The 21,151-nt window shown below is 44.9% G+C and overlaps 1 protein-coding gene across 1 annotated transcript in view; it reads left to right on the top strand.

The window, feature by feature from the left end:
- Nucleotides 1-699: 699 nt before the first annotated feature.
- Nucleotides 700-21,151, top strand: part of LOC138761517 (leucine-rich repeat-containing protein 75B-like) — a 111,381-nt gene continuing 90,929 nt past the window's right edge. Inside the window, exon 1 of the mRNA XM_069933777.1 lies at nucleotides 700-832. The gene's annotated coding sequence lies outside the window, so the exon portion shown is untranslated. The remainder of the gene's footprint in view (nucleotides 833-21,151) is intronic.

The following is a 21,151-nucleotide window of genomic DNA, read 5'->3' as shown; positions in this document are numbered from 1 at the left end:
CCGTGCTGTCCAAAATATCCCACGCACTCTGGTCCTACTTGCCTGCATTTGGCCCTTAATCGCTCTGAACCCATTCCATCTATGGATCCATCTAAATGTTCCTGAAACGTTGCAATAGCACCTGCCTCACCCATCTCCTCCAGCAGCCTGTTCCACACATCCACTGCCCTCTGTGCGGAAATGTACCCTTCAAGGTTCCTGTTAAATCTCCCACCCCCTCATCTTAAACCTGTCTCCTGGTTACCTCTGGGCAAAAGACACTGCATTGACCCAATCTATTTCTCTCATGATTTTGTACACCCTATGAGATGACCCCTCATCCTCTTGCTCTCTGAGGAATAAAGCTCCAGCTTGCTCATCCGCTCCATAGAGCTCAGGCCCCGAGTCCTGGCCATAGTCTCGTCAATCTTCTCTGCACAATCTCCAGCTTGACAACCTCTGTCCTGCAGCACGGTGGCCAAAGCTGAACACAGTGCTCCACATGGGGCCTCAACAGCATCCTATACACCTCCCAAATTCCAGACTCTTCTGAAATGCATGTGGATTGGTAGGTAGACCCAGGGACGATGCTTCAAGTCAGGATGGTGTGTGACTCGGTGGGGAGTGGGGGCTGAGTGGGAGAATGGATCAGCTCATGATGGAGCAAACTCGATGGGCTGAATGGCCTGCTGCTCTATCTTACAGCTCAAGCTGTCCAGTCCTGGCATCATTCACGTGAACCTCTCTGCAAAATCTCTGGTTTATTCCCATCGTTTCCCCAGCGTGACCACCAGAACTGTGCACAATCTCCAAGACCTCACTGCAGATTGTTTCCTGTGGGAGACAAACACAGGTAAACAATTCAGCTTTCAGGAGCTCATCACCAAAGGTACAGGTTTCTAACTGCTCACGTTGGGCTTTACAATTACTGTGTCAAGTGTCTCACTATAACTACAGCGTAGCAGCACAAATTATTGGGTATCGCCTATCAGGTAGTGACATGTGGTGTTAAAGATAGAACTAGCATTTATCACAAGATAGCGCAGCAGAAGCAGGCCATTCAGCCCATTGAGTCTGCTCCACCATTCTATCATGAGTTGATTAATCCTGCCACTCAACCCCACTCCCCAGCTTTCTCCCCGAACCCCTGATGCCCTGACTAATCAAACACCTGTCAATCTCTGCCTTAAATACACCCAATGACCTCCCTTCCACAGCTGCCTGAAGCAACAGGTTCCACGGACCCAATACCCTCTGATGAAAAGATTTTTTCCACCTCTGTTTTAAATTGACGCCCTTTTATCTTGAAGTTGTGCCCTCTTGTTCTAGACTCCCCTACCATGGGAAAACATCCTTGCCACATCTACTCTGCCCAGGCCTTTCAGCATTCAAAATTCCTCCATGAGGCCCCCCTTGTCCTGTACACCAAAGAGTTATACTGCAGCGTTTGTCAGCATGTCGTCCCCTGAGCTCACGACGGCTCTGAGGAGGACTGCCTCCGAGTGTAATCATCGCGTCAGTCCTTGAAACCTGCCTGTCGGCCCCTTAGACATCCAAACCCCGTGGACAGTAATGAGGGGCCCTCCCAGATCAGAGTGAGAGATTCTGTGACACCTGGGGAGAAGGGTCCTGCTCCTCCCCGGAGCAGAGGCAGCCTCAAGAAAGGAGAATCAGTTTGGCAGTCTTGTTACCTTCCCCTGCTCCGACCTGCCCTTGTTAATCATCGTCCCTGGGCCTCTGTACAATGCAGTGAGAAGGACTGTGCCCAGCCCTCACTGGCCAAAGTAAAGCTGATCTTAACCTCCCCACCTTTCATTTCAGTCCTTATAAAAGTGAAGTCCAGACCATCGTTTGCTGGCTGATGCTTTGGCAACGATTACAGTGACTGGTGTTCTTGTACTCGGGATGACTTCCACCCAACCTAGACTCGCATCTTTGCACCAGAAAGGGTTGCCTCACATAAGACCATGAGACATGCAAAGAAACATAGGCCATTCAGCTCATCGAGTCTGCCCCGCCATTTAATCATGAGCTGATCCATTCTCCCACTCATCCTCACTGCCTGCCATTCTCCCCATAACCTTTGATGCCCTGGCTAATCAAAAACTATCAATCTCTGCCTTAAATACACCCAATCACCTGGCCTCCACAACCACCTATGCAACACATTTACCACCCTCTAGCTGAAGAAGTCCCTCCGAATCTTAAATTCCAATGAGTACTGGCCAAGAGCTGGCAAACATTCCTCATATGATAACCTTTTCATTCCCAGAGTCATCCTTGTGAACCTCCTCCGAGCCCTCACCAATGTCAGTACATTCTCTCTTCAAAGAGGAGTCCAATACTCTATGTGTCATCTCTCCAGTTCCTTAGAAAGCATCAACATTAGATCCCTGTTCTTATAATCATGTAACAATTACAGCACAGAAACAGGCCAGTTCAGCCCTTCTCGTCCATGCCGAACACCTTCTCCCACCTGGTCCCATTGACCCACATCCAGCCCATAACCTTCCATACCTTTCTCTAACCCTAACCCTATCAGACTTTTCCTTAAATATTAAAATTGACCCCGCATCTACCAGTTTGGCCGGAAGCTCGTTCCACACCCTCACCACCCTCTGTGAAGAGATTCCCCCTTGTGTTTCCCCTAAACATCCCCCCTTCAACCTCAATCTATGTCCTCTTGTTTGAATCTCCCCCGCTCTCAATGGAAAAAACCTGTCTATCTGTAGCCCCTATAAATATCAATGCCTCCATCAAATCTCCCCTCAATCTTCCACACTTCGGGGAATAAATTCCAAGCCTGTTTAACCTTTCCCTGTAACTCAAACCCTGAAACCCAGGCAACATTCTTGTTAATCTTCTCCGCTCTCTCTCTATACTGCTTACATACTTCCTATAATTCAGTGACTGAAACTGCACACAATATTCCACATTTGGCCTTACCCATGCCTTATACAACTTCAACATGACATCCCAACTCCTGTACTCAATACTCTGATTTATGAAGGCCAACATACCAAAAGCTTTCTTCACCACCCTATCTACACCTGAATTCCTAAATCCCTTTGTTCTACTCCATTCCTCCATTGTCTTCCATTTAACGTGTATGACCTTTGGTGATTAGTCCTACCAAAATGTACCACCTTTGGTATTAAACTCCATCTGCCATCTTTCTGCCCACTCTTCTAAATGGCCTATATCCCACTCCAAGCTTTGAAAACCTTACTCACTGTCCACAACATCATCATCTGCATATTTACTAATCCAATTTACCACCCTATCATCCAGATCATTAATATATATGACAAACAACAATGCACCCACTACTGATCCCTGAGGCTCTCCACTAGCCACTGGTCTCCAAGTTAACAAACAATTTTCCACCACTGCTCTCTGGCATCTCCCATCCAACCATTGTTGAATCCACTTCACTACTTCAATATTAATACCTAATGATTGAAACTTCCTAACCTCTTATGTGGAACCTTTGCCAAAGGCCTTACTAAAGTCCATAAAGACAATATCCACAGCCTTCCCTTTGTCAACCTTCTTCATAACCTCCTCGAAAAATTCTATGTTTTTTTTAAATATGATCTACCACATACAAAACCATGTTGAATACTCACCATCCCTAAGAATGTTCTCCATTAATTTACCTAACTCCAACATCAGACTCAGGCCCATAATTACCTGGTTAACTTTTAGAGCCTTTTTAAATTATGGAACAACATGAGCCATTCTCCATTTCTGTCAAAGTCCCACCATTTCTACACTAACCTCCCTCAAGGTCCTAGGGTATATCTCGTCAGGACACAGATTTATGCACCTTGATTCTCTTTAAAATAGTCAGTACTACCTCCACCTTCATTAACTTTAACAATCTGGTTCCTCTTTCCCTTCAAATCTAGTTGTCCTCTATCCCACTCTCTGTACTCTCATTCTGAATCCCACCCCCCCTGCCAAATTAGTTTAAACCCTCCTCAACAGATCTAGCAAACCTGCCCGCCAGGTTATTAGTCCCCCTCCAGTTCAGGTGCTTCACATCCTTTTTGTAGAGGTCAGACCTTCCCCAGAATAGATCCCAATGATCCACAAATCTGAACCCCTGCTCCCTGTGCCAACTCTTCAGCCACGCATTCATCTGCCACAACTTCCTGTTCCTACCCTCTCTAGCGTGTAGCACAGGCAGCAATCCTGAGATTACCACCCCTGAGGGCCTGCTTTTCAATTTCTGTCCTAACTCCCTGTATTCCCACTCCTGTCTATATTATTGGTCCCCACATGGCCCATGACACCCGGCTGATCACCCTCTTCTTCCAGAATGCTGTGAACTCGATCAGTGACGTCCTAGCCTGACACCTGGGAGGCCACATACCATCTGGGAGCCTTGATCTCATTCACAGAACACCTCCATCCACTTCCAATGAGTCCCCAATTACTATAGCTCTCCTCTTCTTCCCCCTTCCCTTCTGAGCCGGGGGCCAGCATCTGTGCCAGAGATGTGACCACCCCTGGTAGGTCATCTCCACCAACAGTATCCAAAACGGTATACCTGTTCTTTTTTTTAAATTATTAAACTTTTTTTTAAAATTTTTTATTTTTCACACCATAAATCACGTTAGCCATGATATACACTATTTCTTTTTCACACATATACAGTGACTTTTTCTCCCCCCCCTCCTCCCAAGCCACCCCCCCACCCCCCCCTCTCATCCATTTTAGGTATGCAATCTAGGTTGCATTAAGCCAGTCAGACAATGTTGTCATTCAACAAAAATACACCAGAAATTCTACTGAGTCCATTCTTTTCTTTCCTTCTCCTTCCATCAACTTAGGTAATGTTTGTCCCCGGTAGGTTTTCGCTATTGTATTTAATGTATTTAACTTGTTTGAATATTTCAATATTATTTCTTAACCTATATGTTATTTTTTCTAATGGAATACATTTATTCATTTAAATTTAGTAGTTTCTTCCTTTTAATTTGGTTATGTATTCCATTAATATTTAAAGTCATATAGTTCAGCGTAGCCCTTTTATATTTTGTTTATCTTCTCTTTCCGTTTTTCCATCATTACCTTTCCTCCTTTTCCATTTCTGTTTTCTTATTTTCAACTCTTTATAAGACAACATTCCTACAACATCCAACATTTTCCTTATTCTCCTATTTCTATCTTATTTATCCCCAATCTCCCCTTCCCCTCCTGAGTTGTCCTTTATCCCTTGTCGGACAACCACATCTCCCCTCTCCATTTGGATTTGCGAATCCACTCGCAAGCGTCAACTGATTTTGCAGTGACCGCTATTTCCCCTCACCCCGCCCCCCCAGAAAAGATTTCACTTTTCATATGTCACAAAGGTCACTCTTTTAATTCCCTCCTTATTCTCTCTATTCCATTACCTTCCCTTATTAATTCTTGTCTATACTATCTATATTTTCCTCTAAGTACAGATACATTCACGTATGCACATTGTCTCTATTCACTCTTATACCTCTTTACCCGCATACATATCAATCGTGATCATTTTTACTCTCATTACCCGTCTTCATCCATCAGTCTATTTTTGTCTTTACTCACATACATATCAATCGTGATCATTTTAACTCTCATTACCCGTCTTCCTCCCTCAGTCTATTTTTGTAATTGTTCTGCAAATTTTCGTGCTTCTTCTGGATCCGAGAATAGTCTGTTTTGTTGTCCTGGAATAAATATTTTCAATACCGCTGGATGCTTTAGTATAAATTTATACCCTTTCTTCCATAAAATCGCCTTTGCTGTATTGAACTCTTTTCTCTTCTTTAGGAGTTCAAAACTTATATCTGGATAAATGAAGATTTTTTGCCCTTTATACTCCAGTGGTTTGTTGCCCTCTCTTACTTTTTCCATTGTCTTCTCCAGTACCTTTTCTCTTGTAGTATATCTTAGGAATTTTACTACAATAGATCTTGGTTTTTGTTGTGGTTGTGGTTTAGAGGCCAATACTCTATGTGCCCTTTCTATTTCCATTTCTTGCTGTAGTTCTGGACATCCTAGGGTCTTAGGGATCCACTCTTTTATAAACTCCCTCATATTCTTGCCTTCTTCATCTTCCTTAAGGCCCACTATCTTTATGTTATTTCTTCTGTTATAATTTTCCATTGTATCTATTTTTTGAGCTAGTAGTTCTTGTGTCTCTTTAGTTTTTTTATTAGATTCCTCCAATTTCTTTTTTAAGTCTTCTACCTCCATTTCTGCTGCTACTGCCCGCTCTTCCATCTTGTCCATTTTCTTTCCCATTTCTGTTAAGGTCATCTCTATTTTATTCATTTTCTCTTCTGTGTTGTTTATTCTTTTTCTTAAATCCTTAAATTCCTGTGTTTGCCATTCTTTAAATGACTCCATGTATCCTTTAATAAGAGAAAGTATATCCTTTACCTTGCCTTTCGTTTCTTCTTCTATTTCACTGTACTCTTCCTCTTCCTCTTCTTCTTCCTCTGGGTTGGCCATCTGTTGTTTCTTTGGTGCCCTTTCCTTCTCTTCTTTCTTGTTTCTATTGTCTTCTGTGGTCTCTTCTTGCTGCAGGTGTTCTGCAGCTGTCGTTGCCGGCTGTGGAGATCGACTCCCCAGCTGGTCCCCCCTCCCGTCGGTGTGTTTTTTTTTATTCGCATCGCGCATGCGCGATTCCTCGCGCATGCGCGGTTGCGCACTTTTACTCGGCTCAACGACCCATTTTTGTAGTCCATTATTTACCGACCTGAGGGAGCGGGTTTCTCTCTCCGCAGCGGGCCTCTTCGGACAGGTAAGGCCTTCACCTTTTTCCTCCTTTGTCTTCTCTTCCTCTCTTCTTACCGTTGCTTTCGATTTTTCTTTTTTTGTCGCCATCTTCTTTCCACCTTTATACTCACTTTTCTGTAACTTTTATTTCTGTGCCTTTGTGTTTTCCTTTGTTTTTCCCGACTTTTCTGGAGAGGGCTGGAGTTCACCGTCCGGCCACTACTCCATCACGTGACTCCTCAACGGTATACCTGTTCTTGATGGGAACAACCACAGGGGTATTCTGCACCATCTGACTCTTCCCCATCTCTCTCCTGCCTCCAGAGTTATAGGGGTGACCACCTCCCTGACACACCTCCCTGCCACTACCTCTACCTCCCTCAAGAACCACAGTTCATCCAGCTCTAGTTCCCTAACTCGGGTTGTCAAGAGCTGCAGCTGGATGCACCTTCTGCAGGTGTAGTCATCAGGGACAAGTATGGTGCCCCACAGTTCCCACATCCTGTAACTGGAGCCACCCACTTCCCCAGCCAACTCCATTATCTAACTTTAATTAAAGTTAACCCGCCTCTCCTGGCCTTTCCTCTGTAGTAGCAAGCAAGCTTCTTCTCAGCCTCTACTCACTGAAGCCTCTTGAACCAAAGCCTCAAAGCTCCTCTCCAACACTGGGCCGCTCCACACTGGCCACTCCTTTAGTGACCCCTCCTTGCATTGCTCCTTTCCAATGAACTCAATTACTCAATTCCTCACTTCCACAAATCAATTCCTAGTTGACTTCCCGCGCCCTTTTTAAACCATCTAAATCACTGATACTCTCCAATCACTTGCCCCACCTCTGACTCGACTACAAATGAAATGAACACCAGAATTGCATTTGCTTTCTTCACCACCTGCAAGTTTACCTTCAGGCTCTCCTGCTCGAGGACTCTCAGGTCCCTTTGGATCTGGGGATTTTCATTGTTCTCCCCGTTTAGAGAATAGTCTGCTCCTTTCTCTTTTGAGCCAAAGTACACGCTTGTGCACTTTCTGTCATTATATGTCATTTGCCACTTCTCTGCCCATTCTCCTAATCTGTCCAAGTCCTTCTGCAGCCTCCCTGTTTCCTCAACACAACCTGCACCTCCAGCTACCTTTGTATTGTCTGCAAACTTGGCCACAAACCCATTCATTCACCGGCTCACCAGACAATTATTTCTGGGTTTCTCACTGCACTCCTGGAATTCGCTTCTGTTCTCACCAGTGACCATAGCCACACACAAACGGTCTGTGGTTGGAGGCTGTGGGAACGGGCTGGGTTGGAGGTGGAGAGGGATGGGTAGTTTTTCTGGTTCACTGTCCTCGGTAATGTTGTTGGTGGCCACCTCTCACCTAGAAATATCTTGAAGGAGAGGAGAGACCGGGAGGGAGCGGGGGAGGGGTGGTGGTGAAGTCAAGTCAGGTCAAGCTTATTGTCATCTGATTGGACAAGTACAACCGAACAAAACAATGTTCTCTGGTCCTCAGTGCAGAACATGCAGACACTCAACCAGACATAACACACGTACAGACAAACAACAGATATCTTCTTTCTTTGGCTTGGCTTCGTGGACGAAGATTTATGGAGGGTTATGTCCACGTCTGCTGCAGGCTCGTTGGTGATTGACAAGTCCGATGCGGGACAGGCAGGCACGGTTGCAGCGGTTGCAAGGGAAAATTGGTTGGTTGGGGTTGGGTGTTGGGTTTTTCCTCCTTTGTCTTTTGTCAGTGAGGTGGGCTCTGCGGTCTTCTTCAAAGGAGGCTGCTGCCCGCTGAACTATGAGGTGCCAAGATGCACAGTTGGAGGCGATATCAGCCCACTGGCGGTGGTCAATGTGGCAGGCACCAAGAGATTTCTTTAAGCAGTCCTTGGACAAGATATGCAGGACAAGTAATTAATCTATACTAGTAGTTTTCAAATGTTTTCTTTCCACTCACATGCCACTTTAAGTAATCCCTCTGCCATTGGTGCTCTGTGATGAGTAAGGGATTGCTTAAGGTGGAATGTGGGTGGGAAGGGAAGTTTGAAACCACTGCTCTAGACCCAATTGTTACTGAAACATTTTGCTTGAGAAATATTGTCATTAGCCCATTTCCTTTGGAGTTATGAAACTGTACACATAATGAGTCAATTAGGGATGATTAAAACAGTGGTTTTCAACCTTCCTTTCCCACTTGCATACCACCTGAAGTAATCCCTATGTCACTGGTGCTCGGTGATTAGTAAAGGATTACTTCAGGTGGTATGTGAGCAGAAAGAAAAAGTTTGAAAACCACAAATAAATCTTGTTTCATGAATATGAGAGCCTTGGGATGGTTAATGCGAGCAGTTCCTTTGGTTGTTCAGCCACAGATTGGTGGTGATGAGCTGCCCTCTGGGTTGGGGGTAACCTTGTGGTGGCCTGGTTCTGGGGAAGACGTGATCCTGGCAACGTGAAAGGGGAGTGACTTCAGAGAGAACTTGGATGGCTGGTTTTCCAGTGGAAATGTGGTCAGGCTGGAGGCAGTGATTCAGTGGAGAATGCAGATTCCGTCACCAGCGCAGAGGGACCTTAATTCACGCACAAAACCTAAAACCAAAGCAGAAAGTGCTGAAAAGACCCAGCTGGCCAGGCGGCATCTATTGAGAGAGAAATAGAAACAATGTCAGTATGAACTCAGATGAACCTTGGCAACAAAGGAGAGGGCAATGGTCTGCAGGAGTAAGAACATAGAGCATTCCAGCACAGTGCAGGCTCTTCGGCCCACAAGATTGTGTGGACCGATGTAAACCTACTCCACAACTGTCTAACTCTTCCCACCTCACACCCACAACCATCTTACATCCATGTGTCTATCTAAGGGTCTTAGACAGTTAACGTAGCAGTCAGCACATCGCTGTTACAGTGCCAGCAAGGCCGGTTCGAATCCTGCACTGTCCATAAGGAGTTTGTACGTTCTCCCCAAGTCTGCATGGGTTATCCACGAGGGGTTCCAGTTTCCTCACACCCTCCAAAATGTCTGGGGGGTTTATAGGTTAATTTGGGTGTAATTGGGTGGCCGGGTTTAAATGGCAGAATCAGCTTCTACTGCACTACGAATAAAAGGGAATGTCCCTATTGCACCAGCCTCGACCACCACCCCGGCGATGCATTCCAGGCTCCCCATAAACATTCTTCCCCCACATGCCCTCTATACGCCACGGGCTTCTCGTCTGTGTTAGAGGAGATGTGGGGAGGGCTTTGCAAGGCATTTTGCTGAGACATCAGCCACTGTCTTCGCCTTCCCTGTCAGGATGAGAGCCTTCTCCTGTTGGTGAGAAGGACTGTGGGTGTCAAGTTGTTCACCCACAGACTTAAAGACCGCTTCCTCCCTGCAGCCCTCAGCCTCCCGAGTGAACAAGCAGGGAGGCCGCAGGAAGGTAGTGCAGGTGTGCCACTGCAGATGCTGCTGGGGGAATGTGGTGCATCAGGCAAAGGCCGCAGTGACCAGGATTGTGGCACCATGGGTTCTTAATTGATGGTCATCTGTGTACCATTCATGTGACCAGTCAATATTTGTTGAAAGTTCGTACCTTACAAACAGGTGACCTCCTATTGCCTCAAATACACTGTCACATCCGTGCCTGATGCATATGGATTTCAAGATTTAATTAACACGTGTAAATCTGACGTTTTGGGAATTAATTGAGTTCTTAAGATTCACAAAGAGGAAAAGTCAGATTGAGATTGGTGGTGAACGGGAGACATTATTGGAGCCTCCCATGGAGCGTGAGGCCTACGGCCTTTCACATGCTCTCTGGTAAATCACAGAATTCTGTGGACACTGCGGGTAGAGTAAAAACACAAACCTGGAGAGACTCAGCAGGTCAAACGATGTCCTTCATGTAGCAAAGGCAGAGAAACAGAACTGACGTTTTGGGCTGGAGCCCCTCATCAAAGTACGAGAAAATGCCGGCAGGTGTCCAAACGAGAGTGGGGGGGGGGGAAAGGGGTGGGGGGTGGCAAAGCAGGAGATGATAGGTGGAGAAAGGAGGGAGGGGACAGCAGCAAAGATGGGGGAGTCGCAGACTGGGAGATCTCTTCGCTCAACACCTCCGCTCCGTCCGTAACCACAGATACCTCCCAGTGGCCAACCACTTCCATTCCAGGTCACACTCCTGTACTTGCATGTCTGTCCATGGCCTTCTGTACTGTCCCACCCTGACCACCTGCAGATTGGAGGATCAACACCTTATTTTCTGTCTGGGCCCCCTCCAACCCCAGAGCATGAACATTGACTTCACTGCTTTCCATTAAACCTGCTTGCCTTTTCTTCCCCTCCTCCATTTCCTGTTCTTCCAGTTCTTTCACCCACACAGCCCCACCATCCCCCCTCCCCCTCACTGCTCCTGTCCCCTCCATCCTTTCTCCACCTATCATCTGCTTTGCCACCCCCTCAGCCCTCCCCCCCACCCCTCCACACACTCTTGCTTGGATGCCTGCCAGCATTCTCTCCCACTTTGATGAGGGGCTCCAGCCTGAAAGGTCGGTTCTGTTTCTCTGCCTTTGTTACATAAAGGATGCGATTTGACTTGCTGTCTCTCCACCATCTTGTGTATTTACTTGATCTGCTGCCTGTGGTTTGACAGCCTTGACAGTTCTAATGACTCAGACAGCAGTTACCTGCCTGGGAAACCAGTTGTGAATGTCTGATAAAACCGTTCCTGTTCCGTCCTCAGGTCCTTATTGCCTCTGTGATCATTCGAGCAAAGCTCATTAATTTGAATGAAAAACCAGGGTCTGCTTTGAGTGAACATGAGGGGTTTTTCTAACACAGGTTTTTAAAGCTAGAGAATTCTGAATTTAATGAAAACAAAAGCAATGGTGCTTTTTCTTAATATTTGCCGTTTCTGGATGACTTAACAATAGAATCTTTTTATCATTAGATGATGACCACTAAAAGGTCTGTGGAGAATACATAATACATGTTTTTCATCGAGGGCGAAAGCCTTGTGCAAAGGGATAGGTGTAACAGTCAGGTATTTCGCTCCAGTTTCCTGTAAGTCCCGTATCTCTTTCTGCAAGTGGTTCACCCATTTAGTGAAGTTGCCAGAGCTCTACATACAGCAGCCTTGACCAATAATTTTACAGGTTTCCCCATGACCAGGATCCATTTGGTTCTGGATTGTCGCAATACGAATGGCAACCATCTCCGCTGACAGTTGAGTCACCATCTTCTCAGCTACAGGGCCCCTCAGTCCACAGTGCCAACACTGAGATGGCGAATCAGTTCTTTGGATGCCTTTCCATGATGTTGATGGGGAACAGAATCATAAAGACCTTCTCTATCTTAGAGATACCTCTCCTGGTCCTTAACCTGGTTACCTCTGACCAATCAGGGCACTGGTGTAGCTTCTGTACATAGAAACATGGAAGATAGGAGCAGGAGTAGGTCATTTGCCTCCTGGCAAGAGGTGCGTCCCTGCTGACATGATGTTCCTTTACCATGCTTGTGTTATTGGCATGAAACATTTCTTTGTTTTTTTTTCTTTCTGTCTGCTTCAGTGAGATATTTACAGTAATATATTTATCACTCCCCTCTTGCCAATATGAGTATCATTGTGCACCTAATCAAATAGCAAAGATGTCAGGTGGTGTACACACATTTGGCCAGCCAGCATAATCTCTAACTGAGTATCGGGATGGGGCACCATCTCTCCAGTCCCATTGTTGTTTCTCCACAGCAGAGACGTCCTTCTAATGTAAGTGCACTGGTTACATGTCTGGCCAATCTGGTCTGTCCACTAGCTTGTTTATTCCCCCACCCCCCCCACACTCACCCCCCCCCCCCCCCCACAACTGCCTGGGACCTTCCATTCAGGGTTCCCTGATGTTTACAGTCAAAAGAACGTAGACCGGATGAAGTGAAAAATCCAGATACTGAAAAAAATGGAAGGCTCTGTGCAGATCTTTCAGGGTATAGAAAAAGTACTGTCCTTCACTTTCAGTTCGTCTCTGCTGAAGTTTAACAATATCCACCCCACCCCCCACCCCCCCAAATCAGTGTCTAGGGGTCAAGCCTGAGATCTACAGGCTTTTATTCACAATGGACAAGGACCTCATCCTGGAGAAAGGGTCACGGTGTTAGAGGCTTTATACAAGGTCAAAAGAGGGAGGGGCCACAGGTACAGTCACAGAACCAAGTAATCAAGGATACAGCAGTTCACCACACAAGGTAGTGTAAAGGCTTTAATTTTCTCACAGTCCCATGTGTCGGGAAACTTGCTGTTTTATCTTTGTTTTATATGGGTATCTGGTCTCTGTTGCCGAGTTCCTGCACTTCAGTGGAATGGAAATATCCAGGCATTCCTTGTTAATTTTCAGTTCAAAGCCATTTATTGATTGCATTCCCTCTGATGGCTTGCAGGAACACATTTTATGTCTGATAGGCTCTATCAATAACCACAGAGTATTCGGCTTCAGGAACAATAGGCTTTAATGCACACACTCTCGTAACTCCAGGGTGACAGAGGTCATTATGGAGGGCTTGGAGGCGGTCGAGATGCACACTGGCACACGTCCCCCGGGTAAAGGCATCTGGAGGGTCGTTGAGCTTACCTGGCCAGTACAAGATGTCGTAGTTGTCGGTGGAAAGCTCAATTCTCCACCTCAGGATTTTGTCTTTTTTTATCTTACCCTTCAATGCTGTGTTGAACATGAAGGCGACAAAAGGTTGGTCCATCAGCAGGGTAAACCTTTTATTGGCCAGGTAAACCTTTTATTGGCCAATGGAGCACTGCCTCGACAATTGTCTGCACTTCCTTCTTGACAGAGGAGTGCCACATCTCAGGGATGTGGAGGGTTTGGGAAAAAAAGCTACTGGCCTGCCTGCCTGGTTGGGTGTGGTGGCCAATTCTAAGTCGGAGACATCGCTCTCCACCTGGAAGGTGAAAACAGCCCCAGGCACCTCTTCAGCGCCTTCAGGGTGTTTGGGACCAGGGGCTCCATCAGAGGTCGCAAGCAGTCGGGGTCTGGACCATGCACCACAATGCATCCAAGTAAGGCCAGGCGATTTGTGTTAAAGGTACATTTGTCCCTATTATAGGTCAGATTCAGGGACTTTGCTGTGCGCAAATGATCCTGCTGGCTATGACCACAGATGGTGACATTATCTAAATAAGGGAACTTTGCTGCCAGATTGTGCTTGTCTACCATCCGATCCATCACCCATTGGAATGTGGAGATGCTGTTCGTGATGCCGAAAGGGATCACCTGAGAAAGTGGAAGAGCTTGCCGTCGGCCTCGAAGATCATATATACACACATACGGTGTCCCAAGCAGAGGGGGACCTGGTGATATGCCGACTTGAGATCAATGGTCGAAAAAACCCTGTATTGGGCAACCATGTCAGCTATCCTAGGAAGGGGATATTCATCCAACTGCGTGAATTGGTTGATGGTCTGACTGTAATCTATAACCCACCCCTGACCACCAAGACTTGGGCTCTCCAGGGACTGGAGCTGGGGGTGATGATTCCCTCCGACAGGAGTCGCCGGACCTCAGCCCGGATGAACGCCATGTCCTCAGCAATGTAGCACCTACCTTTGGTAACTATGGGTCTGCAGTCCGGGGTTAGGTTAGCGAATAATGACAGAGGGGACACCCGAAGGATGTCCCCCAGTGCTGGGGGACTGTGGGAGGGAGGGGGGTCAGTGAGTTGCGGATTGTACACTGTGAGTGGTGGTTGTGGGCCCCCGAACACCATCATCACACTCCTGAACTGACTTTAGAAGTCGAGACCCAGGATGATTGGCGTGCAGAGCTGGGGCATGACTAACAGTGAAAAGTTGTCATAGCATTCACCCCCCCCCCACCATTAGAGACGCGACACAGTACCCACAGATGTTAGTTTGGTGGTCCCTAGCCGCCATTGATATGGAGTCGCTCGTCGATCAGGCAGGGAGCGATAGTCTGCAGGCCACGTCAGGGTGGATGAAGATCTCGGTTCTGTCACTGTCAAAGAGGCAGTTAATTTTGTGCCTCTATCTCCATCATGGAGTGGGCGATCGGATGAGGGTTGGCCTGGTTCAGCGTAATCGAAGCCAGGAGTGGAGCTTCATTGGCGTCAGTGGAGAGGCCCGATGTACAATATAGCGGCCTCAGTGTTGACCAAGTGGTAATTACTGCCGAGGTCAAGGGAGAAGACAGAAATGGTACCGTCCATAGGGGTAGAGTCACGGAGCCAGATGGAAGTGACATCAGCGAGGCAGGCGGCTGCGGTGCTGTTCACACGGAGGGCGGCAGCAGTGGCAGGGGGTGGTGGCAGGTAAGATGGTGCTCCTCTTGCTGCGCACGCGATTGGCACCGGAAGTGAAGGTGGGACCCGGTCATTGGTCATGCACGCCACACTGCTTCATGGGGAGGGCCTGGCTTTACAGACCTGCTGATAGTGTCCCCTCTTAACCACAGCCGAAGCAGGTAGCACCTTTCGCTGGGCAAAGTCGTCGCAGGTGCTTCACTTGCCCGCAGAAGTAGCACTTCGAATGCTAGGCTGCCACGGCCGCAGCGGTCGGGTCAGCAGTTCCAGGCGCCATCGTCCAAGATGGTAGCATCATTGGTGCGCACATGGTAGAACTGGATTTTCCCGCTATCGCTGGGCCGAGTCCAGGGTTCTGGTCAACTGCACTGCCCGTTTCAGCGATAGTTGGTTTTCTTCGAGCAGAAGCTGCCTGATGTAATTGGACCTCAACCCTGACACACAGGCATACCGGGCCAGGTCTTTGATGCACTGGGCCATAGGCACAGGAGCCACGGGGCACCCCAACAGTCTTTTCCCAGCATGAACAGGGCACAAAGGAAATCTTCCACCGACTCACCAGGCTGCTGTTTTTGGGATGCCAGAAGTTCACTGAGCTTTGGTTTGTAGAGGGTCCGGAGTTCAGCCATTACCTCTGTGTAAGTTGCACATCTCTTTATGGCCTGGAAAGCTATACAGTGGAGGGAAACATATCAGTACAATGTCACACATGTATGGCTCAATCCAAACCACTTCTTAATGTTCTTGTTTGGGGTAGTCTTAAAACAACCAGGTAAAGAAATATATTTTCCTCTAAGGTATTTCCAGCAAAGTGACGGAAGCTTGAAATGAAAAAACAAGTTTAGATTGGCAAAGTTGTCAAGTGGAATTTCCCACTGATTATCACAGATAACATAATTGTTCTAAGTAATTAACAAGAAACTTCTCACCTCTTCAACAAAGATTCAACCATCTCTTATGGTTTTTAGACTGCAGGCATGTAACAGCACAATCAAGGAATTTTGCTGCTACACGGGCTTCTAAAAGGGAATGTGCAGGAATTTGGAGTCAATTCCTGCACCGCGATTTATCATGCAGGACCCCAACAACTTTTTGGAGGAGGCCTCTAGTGTAAATCAAACTGGAAAAATTCATTATTGGACATCCACTCTACTGCACGTCCAAGCACCGGGACTGTTACACTCAGGTACTTCCAGTCAAAAAAGGCACCCATTGTGAATGAACAACCACAGGGGCAGTAATTATGTTGATTTTTTACACGATTTTCCCGACATTGCAGTCTTAAATTTGTGTGTGTGTGTGTGTGTGTGTGTGTGTGTGTGTGTGTGTGTGTGTGTGTGTGTGTGTGTGTGTGTGTGTGTGTGTGTGTGTGTGTGTGTGTGTGTGTGTGTGTGTGTACCAACATTATAAATTGTGTGTATGTGTATATCTACCAACATTATAAATTGTGTGTGTGTGTATATCTGCCAACATTATAAATTGTGTGTGTGTGCATGTATTCCCATGATATGAAATTTGTATGTGTGTATTTTCCCACATTATAAATAGTGTGCATGTGTATTTTTCAATGTAATAAATTGTGTGCGTGTGTGCATTTTCCCATGCTATAAATTGTGTGAGTTTGTATTTTCCCATGTTGTAAATTGTGTGTGTGTGTGTGTGTATATATTTTTGCCTGTTATAAAATCTGCTTTTATATTTTCCACTTTATAAATTGTGTGCATGTGTATTTTCCAATCTTATAAATTAAATGTGCATATTTTCCCTCATTATAAAATGTGAGTGTGTGTATTACCCCACCTTACAAATTGTGTGTGCACGTGGGTATTTTCCCCACATTATAAATTGTGTGTGTGTATTTGTCCACATTATAAAATGTGTCAAGCACTGAAGAGCTGGCTCTGAATGGGCAACTAAAGCGGCATCGTCTGCAAAGAGTAGTTCACGGACAAGTTGCTCTTATGTCTTGGTGTGAACCTGCAGGCGCCTCAGATTGAAGAGACTGCCATCCGTGCGGTACCGGATGTAAACAGCGTCTTCATTGTTGAGGTCTTTCATGGCTTGGTTCAGCATCATGCTGAAGAAGATTGAAAAGAGGGTTGGTGCGAGAACACAACCTTGCTTCACGCCATTGTTAATGGAGAAGGGTTCAGAGAGTTCATTGCTGTATCTGACCCAACCTTGTTGTTTTCGTGCAGTTGGATAACCATGTTGAGGAACTTTGGGGGGCATCCGAGGCGCTCTAGTATTTGCCAAAGCCCTTTCCTGCTCACGGTGTCGAAGGCTTTGCTGAGGTCAACAAAGGTGATGTAGAGTCCTTTGTTTTGTTCTCTGCACTTTTCTTGGAACTATCTGAGGGCAAAGACCATGTCAGTAGTTCCTCTGTTTGCGCAAAAGCTGCACTGTGATTCTGGGAGAACATTCTCGGCGACACTAGGTAGGGCTTGACGTCCTGTTTTGCGGAAACTGCCAAAATGTTTGGCCTGGACGTCAGCCTGAAGAAAACTGAGGTCCTCCATCAGCCAGCTCCCCACCATGACTACCAGCCCCTCCAAATCTCCATCGGGCACACAAAACTCAAAACAGTCAACCAGTTTACCTATCTCGGCTGCACCATTTCATTGGATGCAAGGATCGACAACGAGATAGACAACAGACTCACCAAGGCAAATAGCGCCTTTGGAAGATGACACAAAAGAGTCTGGAAAAACAACCAACTGAAAAACCTCACAAAGATTAGCGTATACAGAGCCGTTGTCATACCCACACTCCTGTTCGGCTCCGAATCATGGGTCCTCTACCGGCATTACCTACAGCTCCTAGAACGCTTCCACCAGCGTTGTCTCCTCTCCATCCTCAACATTCATTGGAGCGACTTCATCCCTAACATCGAAGTACTCGAGATGGCAGAGGCCGACAGCTGAAGATCCAACTGCGCTGGGTAGGTCATGTCTCCAGAATAGAGGACCATCGCCTTCCCAAGATCGTGTTATATGGCGAGCTTTCCACTGGCCACTGTGACAGAGGTGCACCAAAGAAGAGGTATAAGGACTGCCTAAAGAAATTTCTTGGTGCCCGCCACATTGACCACCGCCAGTGGGCTGATCTCGCCTCAAACCGTGCATCTTGGCGCCTCACAGTTCGGCGGGCAGCAACCTCCTTTGAAGAAGATCGCAGAGCCCACCTCACTGACAAAAGACAAAGGAGGAAAAACCCAACCCCAACCAACCAATTTTCCCCTGCAACCGCTGCAACTGTGTCTCCCTGTCCCGCATCGGACTTGTCAGCCACAAACAAGCTTGCAGCTGACGTGGACATTTACCCCTCCATAAATCTTCGTCTGCGAAGCCAAGCCAAAGAGAAGAAGAGAAAATGTGTGTATGTGTAATTTAACACACTATTAATTCTGTTTTTCTATATTATACCACTTTATAAATTATGTCTTGTGTGTATTTTCCCATTTTAAAGTTTGTACTCGTGTATTTTACCATCTTATAAATTGTGTTTATGTGTATTTTCCCATGTTATAAATTAGGTGGATTTGTATTTTTCCTACATTATAAATTGTGCACAAGTGTGTATGTTACCACTTTTAAAATTGTGTGTGTGTTTTGTGTGTGTGTTTTGTGTGTGTGTTTTGTGTGTGTGTTTTGTGTGTGTGCAACCGTGTCTGCCTGTCCCGCATCGGACTTGTCAGCCACAAACGAGGCTGCAGCTGACGTGGACTTTTACCCCCTCCATAAATCTTCGTCCGCGAAGCCAAGCCAAAGATTTTCCCACATTATTAAGTTTGTGCTTGTGTATTTTGTCACGTTATAAATTGTGTGTGTATTTTTCCATGTTATAATGTGTGTGTGTATATTTTCCCACATTCTAAATTGTATGTGTGTATTTTCCCACATAAAGTTTGTGTATTTTACCACCTTATAAATTGTGTGCCTGTGTATCTTCCCAACTTATAATTTAAGTTTGTGCATATTTTCTCTCATTATAAAATGTGTGTGTGTGTATTACCCCACCATATAAATTGTGTGTGTTCATGTCTATTTTCCCCACATTATATATAAAGTGCTTGTGTATTTTACCATGTTATAAATTGTGTGTGCGCGCGCAGTTTCCCACATTATAAATTATATGTGTATTTTCCCACATTATTAATTGTGGGTGTGTGTATTTTCTCAAGACGCAAATTGTGTATGTGCATGTGTATTTTCCCACATTTTAAAATTTGTGTTTCTGTATTTTACCACCTAATAAATTGTGTGCGTGTGTTTTTCCCACATTTAAATTCTGTGTGTATTTTCCCACACTATAAATTGTGTGTCTGTATTTTATCATGTGATAAATTGTTTGCCTGTGTATTTTCACAGGTTATAAATACACACGCATGTGTACCTTCCCATCTTATAACTTAAGTGTGTTTGTATTTTCCCTCATTATAAAATGTGAGTGTGTGTTCATGGGTATTTTCCCACATTATAAATTGCATGTGTATGGGTATTTGCCCACATTATAAAGTGTGTGTGTGTATTTTAACACACTATTAATTGTTTTTCTATATTTTACAACTTTATAGATTATGTTGTGTGATTATTTTCCTATTTATAAAATTTGTGCTTGTGTATTTTACCACCTTATAAATCATGTGTGTGTATTTTCCCATGTTATAAATTGTGTGTGTGTGTGTGTTTGTGTGTATTTTCCCACATTCTAAATTGTGTTTGTGTGTATGTGTGTATGTTTGCCCATATTATAAAGTGTGTGCATGTGTATTTTAAACACTATGAATTGTGTTTTTCTCTATTTTACCACTTTATAAATTGTGTCCTTTGTGTATTTTCCCATGTATAAAGATAGTGCATGTGTATTTTCCCATGATGTAAATTAAGTATGTGTGTGCATTTTCTCATGTTATAATTTGTTTGTGTGTATTTTCCCATGCTATAAATTGTGTGTGTGTGTGCACAGCATGTGTCTGTGTGTGTTTTCCCATCTAATAAATTGTTTGTGTGTATTTTCCCCAGTTATAGATTCTATACATGTGTAGTTTCACACATTACAAATTATGTGCACGTCTATTGCCCACGTTGTATATTATGTGTGTTTGTGTTTTCCATAGTTATAAATGGTGTGTTTGAATTCTCCCACATTATAAATTAAGTGTGCATGTGTGTATTTTCACAAGTTATAAATTGTGTGCATGCCTATTTACCCTCATTATAAATTATGTGTGTATATATTCCTATGTTATGAATGGTCTTAATGTGTATTTTCTCACATTACAAATTGTATGTATTTTCTTTGTCTTTAATAGTAGGCATGTGAACTTTCCCATGTTATAAATTGAGTGCATTTGTATTTTCCTATGATATAAATTGTGGATGTGTCTCTTTCCCTACATTTTATGTTGTGCGTCTGTGTGCGTGAGTTTGTGTGTGTATATTTTACCAGGTTAGAGGTTGTGTGTCTGTGTGTGTGTGTGTGTGTGTGTGTGTGTGTGTGTGTGTGTATTTTCCACCCTTATAAATTATATGTGAGTATTTTTCCCATGTTATAAATTGCATCATGTTTATTTTCCCATGTTTTTAATTGTTTGTGCATTATAAATTGAATGTGTGTATTTTCTCATGTCTTTAATATTAGGCATGTGAACTTTCCCCTGTTATAAATTGTGTGCATGTGTATTTATGTGTATTTTCCCACAACATAAATTGTGAACATGTTTATTTTCCGATGTTATATTTTGTGTGTGAGTGTGTGTGTGTGTGTGTGTGTGTGTGTGTGTGTGTTTTCCCACGTTATAAATAATATGTGTGTATTTTCCGACGTTATATATTGTTTGTTTATTTTCCTTCCTTATAAATTGTGTGTGTGTGTGTATTTTAACACGTATAAAATTTTGCGTGTGTTTATTTTTCCATAATATAAATTAAGTATGAGTATGTGTGTGTAATTTCCCACATTATTAATTGAGTGAATGTGTATATTCCCACATTATAAATTGTGTGTTTTTTGCATGGTTTAAATTTACCCCCTCCATAAATCTTCGTCCGCGAAGCCAAGCCAAAGAGGAAATTGTATATATGTGTGTGTGTGTGTGTGTGTGTGTGTGTGTGTGCGTGTG

Source organism: Narcine bancroftii, chromosome 4 (assembly GCF_036971445.1).
Source record: "Narcine bancroftii isolate sNarBan1 chromosome 4, sNarBan1.hap1, whole genome shotgun sequence".
NCBI classification, from domain to species: domain Eukaryota; kingdom Metazoa; phylum Chordata; class Chondrichthyes; order Torpediniformes; family Narcinidae; genus Narcine; species Narcine bancroftii.
Note: the sequence above shows the minus strand (reverse complement) of the source record. Positions and strands in the feature narration are given on the sequence as shown.